This window comes from Hyperoodon ampullatus, assembly GCF_949752795.1.
Source record: "Hyperoodon ampullatus genome assembly, chromosome: 7".
Classification (NCBI taxonomy): domain Eukaryota; kingdom Metazoa; phylum Chordata; class Mammalia; order Artiodactyla; family Ziphiidae; genus Hyperoodon; species Hyperoodon ampullatus.
Window position 1 is genome coordinate 76,550,635 of NC_136920.1, and position 14,046 is coordinate 76,564,680.

The 14,046-nt window shown below is 39.2% G+C and overlaps 1 long non-coding RNA gene and 1 pseudogene across 2 annotated transcripts in view; both read left to right on the forward strand.

The window, feature by feature from the left end:
• The window catches only part of LOC307055803, a 90,447-nt gene extending 77,811 nt beyond the window's left edge, over nucleotides 1–12,636 (forward strand). The window contains exon 3 of the long non-coding RNA XR_013810983.1: nucleotides 12,467–12,636. This is a non-coding gene — a long non-coding RNA (uncharacterized lncRNA). The remainder of the gene's footprint in view (nucleotides 1–12,466) is intronic.
• LOC307055611 (centrosomal protein of 78 kDa-like) overlaps nucleotides 1–14,046 on the forward strand; it is a 207,642-nt pseudogene that overhangs the window by 116,309 nt on the left and 77,287 nt on the right. The gene's annotated exons all lie outside the window — the stretch shown is intronic.

Genomic DNA, 14,046 nt, shown 5'->3' on the forward strand with positions numbered 1-14,046 from the left:
ATTTCCTTGAAAACTAACCTATTTAGATGAGGTCTTTAGAGATATGTTAAGTAAGGGAAAGTTAGTTTCCTCAAATGGGGAGGAAGAAGGGTGGCTTCCTTTGGCGAGGAAACCACAGGAAGATTTGGGTTAAAAATTTTCATATGAATCTGAGTCTGCCTACCTGCACTTATCCTAAATACTCAATATATCCTTATCTTAATACCCAACTCTTCCTGATCAATGTCCTGATATTAATCTGTGAGGCTTAGCACAGATGTACGTTGAACTTGCATTTTAATTCTGCAACCCACACTTTTAGATTTGAAACTTGATCCTCAGCCATGTCTGCTGTGTGGCTCTAAGACATGAGAAAATTTTAAGGCCCTCAGTGTGGCTCTCTGTGTCTTCCCATGCCTCGATCTGAGAGTTTAAACACCTAACACCTTTTAACATTAAGTGTAAACATTTTCATTTTGTAAGCTCTCTGGTGCTATAAGAAGCAGCTAATGGTCCCCATGGTGCTTGTAGGTATTACTGCTGTAATAGACAAAATCAGCTGCCGCTTGAGATGTAAAAGTATTGTCTTCAACTGGCAATATGTTCAAAGCAAATATTGCTGGTAATTTATTTATTGCTTCCACTACTCGGAAGAAGCACTTGTCTTTGCATTGGCAATGGAGTCACTATTACATTCAAGCTCAAAACCTTATTCCAGAGTCCCATCTTGAGCATCTTTTTCCTGGGATTACTCATGCAGGACAGGAAATCTGCTTCAGGAAGTTTAGAAAGTAGATTTTAATAAAAGGAGCTTGTTTCAAAAGTTATAAAAGCTGGAGTCAAATGAAATAGGAAGGCAACCTAGAGTTTGGAAAGACTGAATCCCCTAAGCAGAACTGGAATGAATGTAGAGACTGCTGGTGGGTGCTGGGAACATGGAGGGAGAAGCCCTTGAGCAGGAATTGGACGCATGAGGGAGACGAAGCCTCAGTTGTATGTACAACTCAAAGAAAGAGGGCATTCTGGGTTCTCCCCTATCCCCTTCCTCCAAACTCTCACCAGTCCTTCCTTTACTCAAAATTAATTGGAAGCTAGTTGTCAGTGAATCCTGGGAAACCGAGTTTTCAGGAGTCAGTCCTCTAAAATAAAAATCAGAGCTGGAAAAAGAGAAATAGTCTTTAAAAATTATTCACACAAATATGCCATCCCTTTACAATAACTTCTCACATTCCAGTTCACTTGTTCAAATACCCCACCACTATGATAGTACTTTGACGCAAGTCTGTTTACTCCCTTGCTTTCTCCTGATACTGCCTCTGTATCTCTCCTTACTCTCTTACATTCCAATGTCCATTATCTAATAGTGTGTTCGTCCCTAGCCCTGTTCCAGTGTCTTTTAATTATGCTGGATCAACCCAAACCATTGCTTTCTCTTTTCTTGATCTCCAGCTTTCAAAGTCTTCCCAAGTAAAGTGTATAATAGTTTAGATTGTTTCCTTTATAAATTCACGATCACTAACCTAAAAGGTCCTTTAATATTGCCCTTTAATTCTGCTACATTAATCTGGACCCATCATTTCCCACTCTTTACACTTTGTTCTCTCTTTCTGCACTATTCTTTTTTTTTTAATCTTTATTGGAGTATAATTGCATTACAATGTTGTGTTAGTTTCTGCTGTATAACAAAGTGATTCAGCTATTGCACTATTCTTAAATGGCATGTCCCCACCATTTGCTATAATATCAGGAGATAATCTCTTTTAATTCACAGAAAAGAAAAGAAAAAACATTAGGAGAACTTTCCTGTTAATTAACATAATAGAGTTACTACATCTGCTGCCATCTTTATCTCCTTTGGTAATTTAACAGAACAGAAGCTCTATTCCTACTAAACCCAATTCCCTTACTCCTGATTTGGATTGCATCACCTTGCACTCTCTAAGGATCCTTATTTTGTTCAATACCTTCTCTAATCTGGATCTTTTCCACTATCTTTTTTCAACATTCTAAAATCTTCCAAATTGGGAAAAATAATAAAGAAGAGTAAAGCAAAAAAGAAAAGCAAAACCAAGCTCACCTTTCTCCACCTGACTTCTGTTACTAATTACCACACTATCTCTTCTTCAAAGGCACAGTTTTTAAAATAATTCTTGAAAATGTTTTTCTATATCTTGGCAATTGTGAATAATGCTTAAATGAACATGAGAGTGCAATCATTTTGAGATCCTGATTTCAGTTCTCTTATACATATATATATATACACACACACACATACATATATACATATATATATACATATATCCATTCAGAAGTGGGATTGCTAAATCATATGATAGTTCTATTTTTAATTTTTTGAGAAGCCTCCATACTGTTTTCCATAGTGACTATATACCATTTTGTATTCCCACCAACAGTGTACAAGAGATCCAATATCGGGCTTCCCTGGTGGCGCAGTGGTTGAGAGTCCGCCTGCCGATGCAGGGGACACGGGTTCGTGCCCCGGTCTGGGAAGATGCCACATGCCGCAGAGCGGCTGGGCCCGTGAGCCATGGCCACTGAGCCTGCGCGTCCGGAGCCTGTGCTCTGCAAGGGGAGAGGCCACAACAGTGAGAGGCCCACCTACAGCAAAAAAAAAAAAAAAAAAAAAAAAAAAAAAAAAAGAGATCCAATTTCTCCATATTCTCTCCAGTACTTGTTACCTTTGTATTTTTGAAACTAAGCATCCTAACAGGTGTGAGGTGATATCTCTTCGTGATTTTGATTTGCATTGCCCTGATGATTAGCGATGCTGAGTACCTTTTCATATACATTTTGGCCGTTCATATGTGTTCTTTGGAAAATGTATATTCAAGTTCTTTGCCCATTTCTTGATCGAGTTATTTGGTTTATTTGCTACTTAGTTGTGGGAATTCCTTATAAATTTTGGAGATTTACCCCTTACCAGATACATGATTTGCAAATATTTTCTCCCATTCCATTGGTTACCTTTCCATTCTGTTGGTTGTTTCCTTTGCTGTGCAGGAGCTTTTTATTTTGATGTAGTTCTACTTGTCTATTTTTGCTTCTGTGGTCTGTGCTTTTGGTGTCATAGCCAATAAATCATTGCCAAGATCAATGTCAAGAAGCTTTTCCCAAAATGTCCATCGACAGATGAATGGTTCAAAACATGTAGTATATATTTACAATGGAATATTTTCAACTTTAAAAGAAGAAGGAGGTTCTACCATTGTGGCAACAGGGATGAACCTGGAGGACAATACGCTAAGTAAATAAGCCAGTCACAGAAGGACAAATACTGCCTAATTCCATTTATATGAGGTATCTAAAATAATCAGACTTCATGGAAGCAGAGAATAGAATGTTGGTTGGTTGCCATGGGGCTGGGGAAAGGGAGAAATGGGGAGCTGTTGTTCAACAGGTATGAATTTTCAGTTATACAAGATGAATAAATTCGAGAAATCTGCTGTACAAGTAGTGTCTGTAGTTAAGAATAGTGTTAAGCACTTAAAATTAGTTAAGAGGGTCAATTTCATGTTAAGTGTTCTTACCACACACAGAAAAAATGGGACACAAGGAAGCTTTTGGAGGGGACAGATATGTCTATTACCTTGATTGTGTTAATTGTCTCATGGGTTTATGCATATGTCCAAACTCATCAAATAGTATACATTAAACATGTGCCATTTTTTGTGCATCAGTTGTACCTCCATAAAGCTGTTTAAAAATGTTTATCTATATTTGATATCTTCACTTTATGACTTCCTTCTCATGCTTCAACCCACTCCCAATCGAATCCATCTTTTATTACTCCAATAAAAAGGTACTTCATAAGTTATTTCCAAATCCATGGATGCGATGTGAAAATTTTATCTCCTAGTTACTTGACCCGCAAGTAGGATTTGCTTCTGTCTTTGAGACTTGATTTTCCTTGACCCCAAAACTCCTCTGGTTTTCTTCTAATCTCTGCGGCAGTTCATTCTCTATCTTCTTTGCAGGTACGTATCCTTTTCCTCAGACATTAAATGTTGAAATTCTTCAAAATTCAGTTTTAAGCCATTATGTCCTCTCACTCTAGAACTCATAATATGATTTCACAGAAACACACAGCTTCAGTTATGAACTCCATAAAGTTTGGACATTTTTTGTACCTGAGACCTCTAATCTGAATTCTGTAAATCCAGTTGCCTAATTAACATCTAAATCTGTTCATTTAAAATATACATAAAGCTAAATACTCATGGTCTCCCTAAACTGCCGAATCTCTCCTCCTTCATTTTCATTTGTCTTAGTGTGTAGTGACACCATTCACCCAGTTGTATAAACCAGGCACCTAACAATAATCCTTGAGTTCAGCCTCTCGCATCAGCCACTATATCCTATCCATTATCAACCTTATCCATTTTACCTCCTAGATACTTCCTTAATCTATGTAATGTTCTCTATCTACTCATCGTTGTAAGTGGTAAATTAATGCATGAATATAAATTTCCCTGATTGCTTTGCTTGGTACCTATAGTTTTTATGGCAGAAAAATTTATATTAAAAAAAATCCGTTCATCTTCCCTATATCTTCCCTTCTGTTCCTCCATCCTCCTGTCCCCATTTCAGGCAAGTATACAGGACTCCCTAGAAACCTCTTCCTCAGGAAATATGCCATTTCTAAGCATCAAGGTGTGAAGGAGGAGATTACAAGGCAGTTGGAGGATTAAAAGCCAGTGAGTACAACAAGCACTGCCTGACACTACCTTGTTACTGGATAGAGCCTTGGAGCTGCACCAACTCATTAGAGGGATGTAGTTGAGAGAGATATAGGGAAGGCATGTAATAGGCATGAGGTATCTATCTCATCAAATATTTCAGCATCCCAAACATTATAGAGGAACATTTATAAATGGGACATAAAGGTACAGGTGTCCCGGTCTCAGAAGACCAGAAGGACCTCCACAACACTTTCATGTTACAGGGTTTTTATACCACTTTGGTTGTATAAGGTACCTCTAATAATGGCTGAGTCTAAATTCTCTACCTGCTCAGTTATTTAAAGAATTAAATTCATTTAAATCAAGTAAAGAAACAGTAGGTTTATAGCAGCTCATAACTGCTTACTTTTTTAAAAAATTTTATTTATTTATTATTTTTGGCTCTGTGTTGGGTCTTCGTTGCTGCACGCGAGCTTTCTCTAGTTGCGGAGAGTGGGGGCTACTCTTTGTTGCAGTGTGCGGGCTTCTCATCACGGTGGCTTCTCGTTGCGGAGCATGGGCTCTAGGTGCGCGGGCTTCAGTAGTTGTGGCACACGGACTCTAGAGCGCAGGCTCAGTAGTTGCAGCGCACGGGCTTAGTTGCTCCGCGGCATGTGGGATCTTCGGGAACCAGGGCTGGAACCCGTGTCCCCTGCATTGGCAGGTGGATTCTTAACCACTGCGCCACCAGGGAAGCCCCTTAACTGCTTACTTTATGTAGAAAAGCTGTCACCAATGTATGGCAAGAACTTTGCTTGTGTAACTTACACTAACTGGTATAATACACCTTCTACAAGAAAACTGAACAAGAATGAACTAGGGAGCAAAACATTTTTATCCTTTGAGCCATTCTGTTTTTAAGGGTTCTTGTAAGCTCTGATGTTTTATCTCTGAGAGAAAGAAAAAAAATTTTTTTAATTGGAAATTTAGAGATTGTTTTTTAAAACTTAAAATGAAAGATCTTGGTAGTAATTGAGTGTATAGTATTGTGTCATATGTTTTATCATTCAATTTATAGAACTAATTGCCCATGTGTTTCTATAATAGGGGAGGAAAAATAACGGTTTTAGTCCCACTATAGATATTGCATGATAAAAGGAGAATGATGACCGTCTCCATTTCCAAAGGGAGAACAGGAATTCAAAACATGCTATGCCATAAAACGTTTAATTCAGCATTTTAAAATATTTTGAGCATTTTGAACTCAATGTTTTGTAACTTCTAAAAAAGTATAATGTATATACATAATTTCCACACATTTAAAATGAGTTGTTAAATTGTTAAGACCTGACTTCTTTCTCAAAATTAAGGTATGCTAGTCGGACCTGAGAATAGCCTCCAGAGGGCGACCAAGTTTCATCCCTGCAAACAACTGCATCCAAATTTAACATTGCTTCCAACAAAAGCAAGGACTTTCTAAAGTTAAAATTTGAAAAGCCAGTGATAATAGTTAATCCTTGAAACAATACCATGACCCAAAATCTGAATAGCTCTGCACATATTGGTTGTTTAAGAAGGAGACCACCTCTAATTTGATGGTTTAGTAGAGCAAGGGCCTTTGAATCTAGACAAATCTCACAAAGCTACTAGATCAGCAAAACTTGTCATCAGTTCACGCATGCTCTAATTTTCCTGCTCACTGAAGTCTACCTATTCTAAGCACCTTGTATTAGCAGGGTTTGGCTCTTGCATTTCAACAGACGTAAGGCCTTAAATTCAAGGATCAGCTCTACAAATGGTTGATATATTACTTTGTAAACAGAGTTTCATCTATGGAATGGGATAAATATCTTCCTTATGTCTCATTGTTTTGTGAGTATTAAATTAGATAAATATATGAAAACACTTGACACAATGATTGGTAGGTAAACTTACTTTCTGCCCATTTCTTTTGCCCTCCCTTTTTTTCTCCTTAAATTGAGAAAGATAGGATCTTATTATGTCATTCACTTCAATGTTTCAGTGCTATATCACTCTTCCATTACTTTTCCCCAAAGTATATTTTTTAAAATCTCACAGAAATAAAGTAGTGATTAAGTTTAATTAATTGATATTTCTCAATCCCTAGACAGAAGTATATCTAATAAAAGTCGGTTTGTTAATCCTTGACTGATAATGACTAGAAAATAAAGAAGTATTTCTAATTGGGCAATCCATCCAACTGGCTGTCACCGTGTACCAATGGATTATATTTTTTCTACTTATTTCATCTTTATTAAAGCTACAACGCAGAGAACATTAGTTGAGTTTACCTTGTAACTGCCCTTTCTCATTATTCCTGACCTGTATCTAACTAGCAGACAGTTACTTTTGATTCTTCTGAGAAAGTTTCTAAAGCATTGCTTTTCTTTATAAAATAACCTTCCTGAAGGTAATGCTAATTTTAACTACTGATCAAGATGGCCTTAATGTTTCCCTCAGTTTGGCTAAACTTCAGACAGGATTTTTCTTTACCATAGGCCTCTAACCTCCCTTTTCTGAAAACATTTACTTTAAGAAACTTGAAATTATAAATTCTTTCTCTGCCCCTTTGAGATGTAAATTTTCTCCTAGTCACTTGATAATTTTCCAACCCAGAAATGTCTTTCTCAAGGATCTGGGAGTCAGCTCTTTGAAAATATAACCTTCAAGAAAGGTATTGCCCCTAGTTCCCAGTCTCTGTGGGGAGTATAGGAGCCTAACTTTGATAAGAGCCAAAGCAAACAGAGATGGTCTAATTATATTGACCAACCTCTTCCCCAGCATCCTCTACTATTTTTCCTACAGCTCATCCTGGCATCTAAAAACTTCCATGCCTTTTGTTTCAGCAGAACGGAGTTCAGTCTCTCTCCCCTATTACAGAATCATCTTGAGTAAAGTACTCCTTGCCTGTTTAACCATCTGGTGCAATTTTTCTTTGACATCACTCCATCACTTACTCCAAACTGCCTACCACTTTCAGATTAATCTTATGAAACTTTGTATATGTGCTGCTGGAGTGAGCACAATCTTTATAGAACTTTGAATCACTCCCTATTTCCTGTGGCATGAAGCCCACCATTCAAACTTCTCCACAGTCTTATACCTTCCAAACTCATTAGTGTTATATTCCAATTCCTGAATTCTCTCCTCCAATAATATTAGTACATTTTCTTCCTAAACATGGCTAACATTTCCCCATTTTGAGATTTCATGTGTCTTCTAATTTTTTTAATATTTGGAAATTCTGTTATACTGTATTTGCCCATAACAAATAAAATAGAAATTGTTTCAAGTCTTTGCAAATAAATTTAATACAGGGTATTAAGAACACCAGTGATGAAACTTCTGAGAAGTAAAGAAGGGCCACCTAGATAATGGAGTGATTAGTAGGAACAGGAATTTACTTGTACCCCTATGCTGGAAAGGCAAAGTTAAGGAGAGGGTTGTAAAGGAGTCCAGGGCCAGGTTAAATGATCATCAATGTCAGACCATACCAGTTTTGTCTCATTGGAGTTGGAGCCGTGGAAGTTACACATTTGCTGCTGGAGAATCTTCACAAAGTAGAGGAAGGAAGGGAGAAATCTCGTAGCTTATCCCTAAACTCCCATATACCATCAGTTGCTTCTTTTTGGCTGCGCCTGATCAGAAGTAAGCTGCCTGTATGAGTCTGCTGTCATGTGATACAAAACAGATTCAAGAAGGAACAATGACTAAATTCAAGAAAAAGCAGTCCAAAACTAGTATTTTTGCTTGAATGTTGTGCAACAGTCTGTTTTCTGTATTTTTTCTAAATTTATTTAGATGTAATTGACATATAGCATTGTGTAAGTTTAAGGTGTACAACCTGTTGGTATGTTACATGTTGTGAAATGATTACCACAGCGGAGCTAGTTAACACAACTCCGTTACCTCGCATAAATACCATTTTTTTTTTTTTTTTTTGGTGAGAACATTTAAGATCTACTCTCTTAGCAACTTTAAAGTATATAATACAGTTCTGTTAACTGCAATCACCATGCTGTAGATTAGATTCCCAGAAATTCATGTGCTAACTGGATATTTTACCCTTTGGTCAACATCTCCCCATTTCCCCCAACCCCAACCCCTGGCAACAACCATTCTATTCTCTGTTTCTCTGGGTTTGGCTGTGTTAGAGTCAACAATTTAGTTATATCATACAGTATTTATTTTTCTCTCTCTGACTTATTTCACTCATCATAATGCCCCAAGGATCCATAAATGTTGTTGCAAGTGGCAGGATTTTCTTCTTTTTCATGTCTGAATAATATTCCATCTATGTACATACCATATCTTCTATATCCATTTATCCATGTATGGACACTTTGGTTGTTTCCATCTCTCGGCAATTGTGAATAATGCTGCAATGAACGTGCGAATGCAGATATCTCTTTGAAATAGTGATTTCATTTTCTTTGGATATCTATATACCCAAAGCAGGATTGCTAATGTATGGTAGTTTTCTTTTTAATTTTTTGAGGAGACTCCATATTGTTTACCATAGCGGCTGTACCAATTTACATTCCCACCAACAGTGCACAAGGGTTTCCTTTTCTGCATCCTTGTCAACATTTGTTACCTCTTAGTCTCTTTGAGGTGATATCTCGTAGTTTTGATTTGCATTTCCCTGGTGATTAGTGATGTAGAGCATCTTTTCATGAACCTGTTGGTGATCTGGATGTCTTCATTGGAAAATTTTTTATTCAGTTCTTCTGCCCAAGTTTTAATTGAATTGTTTGAAAATCTATATCTATCTATATCTATATATCTATATATAGATATATAGATATATAGCCATTGTATGAGTTCCTTATATATTTTGGATATTAACACCTTATCACGCACATGATTTGCAAATATTTTCTCCCATTCTGTAGCTTGCCCTTTCATTTTGTTGATTGTTTATTTTTCTGTGTAGAAGCTTTTTAGGTTGATGTAGTTATATAACAAGTTGTATAACAAGTTGTATATAACAAGTTGTATTTCTCTTGGTGATTTTAAGATTCCCTTGTTATCTTTAACGTTGCCATTTTAATTTTAATATTTCTTGGTATGGATCTCTTTAGGTTGATCTGCTTTGGAGCTCTCTGGGCTTCCTGTATCTGGATGTCTGTTTGTTTCCCCAGGTTAGGAAAAGTTTTCAGATATTATTTCTACAAATGTTTTCTGCCCGCTTTTGTCTTCTCCTTCTGGAGTTCCTATAAGGTGAATGTTATTCCATTTGATGTGCCATAAATCCCTTAAGCTATATTCATTATTTTCATTCTTTTTTCTTCCTTATTCTCTGATTGGATGAGTTCCTCTGACCTGTCTTTGAGTTCACCTATTCTTTCTTGTGCTTCATCTACTGTATTTCTAAGTTCAGTTATTGCATTCTCCAGTTCTGTGACTTCTATTTGGAACTTTCTTATATCTTCTATTTCTTCGTTGAAGTTCTCACTGTTTTCATCCATTTTCCTTGTGAGTTCAGTGAGCATTTTTATGACCATAACTTTGAACTCTTTATCAAGTAAATTACTTATGTTCATTTCATTAAGATTTTTTCCTGAGGTTTTATTTTGTTCTTTTTTTGGAGTATAGTCCTCTCTTTCTTCATTTTGCTTGACTCTCTGTGTTGGTTTCTATGCATTAAGTGAAATAGCCACATCTCCCAGTCTTGAAGAGCTGTGTGACAGACAGATGAACCTTGTCATTTAACCCTGTCTACTCTTGGTTCCTCTCAAACCTTTGTGATTGTCTAAGCAGTTTATTTTTAATAGACCTGGCACAGCATCCCAGCAGTTGAGGGTGTGCCAAGACAAATGAGCAACCCAAAGTGGAGGATCTCAGGCAGCACCTAGATTCAGGTTGATAGGAAGCCAGAAAACTTGGTAACAGCTTTTAAAGAATGCAAATATATTTAGTCTTGTGAGATTGCAAGTGTAAGCCCTGCTGCGCCCCAGAAGCAAGCAATCTGAAGGTGTTCCCTGGGGAGCAGTCACAAGAAAACAGTGCTTCAGATAAGTGTACAAGCTCCATTCTGGGAGATACCAGTGAACTGTAGTAAGGCAGAGTGAGGGTGGAGAGATGGCACCCCCAGCCTACCTTCCCCGAGAGCACATCCGTAGCCTCTAGATGTGTGCTGAACCTGAAGCCTGCTCTTAAGTCTTGTCCCTACTAGCAAATAGGCCTTTTTCATGTAAAGGCTGGGGCTGTGTCTCAGTCTGATGTGTAGTGGTACATCCTGGTGGTGGTATCCTGCCAAGAACTGTCTCTCCAATTGTTACAGTCCCATGGGACCCAGAAAAGAAATCCCTCCTGGCCTCCAGAGCCAGGTGATCAAGGAGCATCCCCTGAGTGGAGGCCACAAAAATGGGATCTCCTGTCTTGGAGATTCTGGCTCTCTGGAGCACATCAGAAGGAAAGTGTGAAGATGATGCTTACTGGCTGAGTGAGACGGTGGGAAGAGTGCAAAGATGACACCATTTGAATAAAGGGAAAGAGGGAAAAGAAAAAAGAAAAAGAAGAAGAAAATATATATATATATATAGCAAGACAGAGGAAGAGCAGGGAAGAAGGAGCCAGCTGGCTGGAGCACAAAGTTGTCACCTGCAGGAAAGGAAAAAGGGGAAAAAAGATGGCACCTTTCAGTTTTATCAAGGCAGAGAGAGAGCAGGAAAATGGCACCTGCCAGCCTCTGTCCCTGGGGAGTATTCCAGCAGGCCCCTGTTCCTCAGATGAATGCTTTAAAATTGGGAAGTGAGTCTCTTTCACAAAAAGTCAGAGTGCTTTTCAAAGGGCTGCTTCTACACTTGGCCCTGGGACAGGTGAGTCTGTGCACAGGCCCTTTAAGAGCTGTTCCTCAGTTCACCACAGCCCTGTGGGTCTCATGGGATGTGCCTTGTTGGTCTTCAAAGTCAGATGTTTTGAGGGTCTATCTCTCAGGTGCCAGCCTTAAGATTTGGAGTGCCCAATGTGGGGTCCATACCCTTCACCTCTCAGGAAGAAGCTCCAGGTTTTGAGTTCCTTCCTAATTGTGTGTCTCCACACCAAGGATGGGGTTTATGGCAAAATTGTGTCTCAGCCTTTCCTACCTGTTTTGATGTGGTTTCCCTCTGGTTTTCCTGATGTGAAGGGGTTGCTCCACCATCTTTTAGTTTTCTTCAGAGGAAATTTTTCCATATGTAGCTGTAGATTTGGTGTGTTTGTGGGAGGAGGTGGGTTCAGGATCTTCCTATGTTGCCATCTTGAACTGGAACCTATTTAATATGTTTTAAATTTTGGTTTTCAATCGTTCAGTTTGTTACTAGTATATGGAAATATGATCAATGTTGTGTATTAATGTTTATGTATTGATTTTATATTCTGAGATCCTGCTAAAGCAAGTTATTATAATTTATTATGAGTCTACTTATACATTCCTTGGAATTTTCTATGTAGACAATTATGTCATCTGTAAATGATGACAGTTATATTTCTTCTTTTCTAATATGTATGCCTCTTTTTTCCTTTTCTTGCTGTACTACACTAACTAGAATCTAAAGTACTAAGTTGAAAACTAAGATAAGAGTGGACATTCTAACCTTGTTTTTGAACTCAGGGAAAAGCATTCATTCTTTCACCATTTCATGTGGTGTTAGAAGTAGGTTTTTTGTAGATGTTCTTTATTAGGTTGAGGTAGTGACCTTCTATTCCTAGTTTTCTGAGCATTTTTAATATGAATGGGTGTTGAATTTCGTTAAATGCCTGTTCTGTATTAATTGGTGTGACAGTATGTGTTTCTTCTTTAGACTCAATATGGTAGATTACATTGATGATTTTTTACCATTGAAGAAGGCTTGCATCCCTGGAATAAATTCCACTTGGTCATAGTCTGTTACTCATGTGGATTCTGACAGTAGGTATTCTTGTGGATTTCTTCTAGTAGGGTAAATTCTGGTTCCCCAAAAACGTCCGTGTTTAACCCCTCCTATGACAATATGTGAACGTTACCTTGTATGGAAAAATGGACTTTGCAGCTGTGACTAAGTAAAAAATGTTGAGATGAAGAGATTATCCTAAATTTTCTGAGTGGGCTATATATAAACACAAAGAGCTGTATAGGAGGGACACAGGAAGAGTGAGAGTTGGAGAGACCATGGGATGAGGGAAGCAGAGATTAAAGTGATGCACTTTGAAGATGGAAGAAGGGACTAATTCCAAGGAATGCAGGCAGCCTCTAGAAGACAGAAAGGGAAAGGAAACAGATTCTCCTGTAGGGCTTCCAAAGGAACAAGCCCTGAGACACCTTGACTAATATCAGACTACTAAGCTGCAAAAACTTTCTTTCACAAAGGGTCAAGGAGGGCTGGGAGCACATATGTGCTGCCCACCTGGACAGAGGGGGACCTGTGAGGCTGACGTACAGATTCTGTGGAGGTGGAGAGACATGAGCCCCTTTCTTCTCCAAGCTCTTTGCAGGGTCCAGCAGAGAGTCATGCCACCTGTGGAAGCCTGCGGCCCCAGTTTTGCATGCTGGTGGTGTAGGGGTCATGTTCAGGGAATCTCTGTTGTCCTAACACCTGCCTGGGTCCTGGGGAAGGAATCAGAAGTCAGAAGCAGGAGAAGAGCCTTTGGCCAGCAGGGAAGGGGGGGTGAGGCCCAGGGCAGGTCCATAAAAGATCAGAGCATCTCAGTGCTTTAGGAGGAAGGGGCTTCAGAGGTGGGCCAGCACAGGCTGTGCCAGAGGCTAAGCAGACTGGGAGGGGAGGCACTTCTGGGAGACAGCAGGGGTCTACTCCCTTCCCCTCATTGTTTGCTCATCTCACTCTAATGAGGGGGTCATTTCCCCTGCTCTGATGATTCGAAGTCTCTGCCGGCACCCACAGGACGGTGACTGAGGCCTCCACACTCCTCAGCATGGATCCCAGCTCCCACTCAGATCTGGGGCCACAGACACCTCTCCCACACCCTGCTGCCCCTGTGAGCAAGCTGTTGTTGTGAAACGTGGTCATAGTTTGTTAGGAGGATCTGTTTTCTATGGGGATACAAACCAGTGTTGATACCAATACACACACATGTCCAGGCATGGGTGGAAAGGGAAGGGACAGTAGTTCTGGGGTGTCTTTGCAGACCCGTAGGCCCCTAACGCCAGTCCCCACAGCCACAGCCAGATGGGTCCTCCTCCCTCAGTTGAACGAGATGCTGCTGCACAGAAATCCCACAAGTTCCACAAAGGGGCCCAACTGTCATTTCCCTTATACACACCTTTAACGGGTGCCCCATGAATTTCCCCACACCCATTCCCCTTGTTGCATCCTCATTGGGATTAAGAGGTAGCTGCCTCCACCACTCTCCACATTGCAATAATCCCAGTGGGACTAGAGGATGC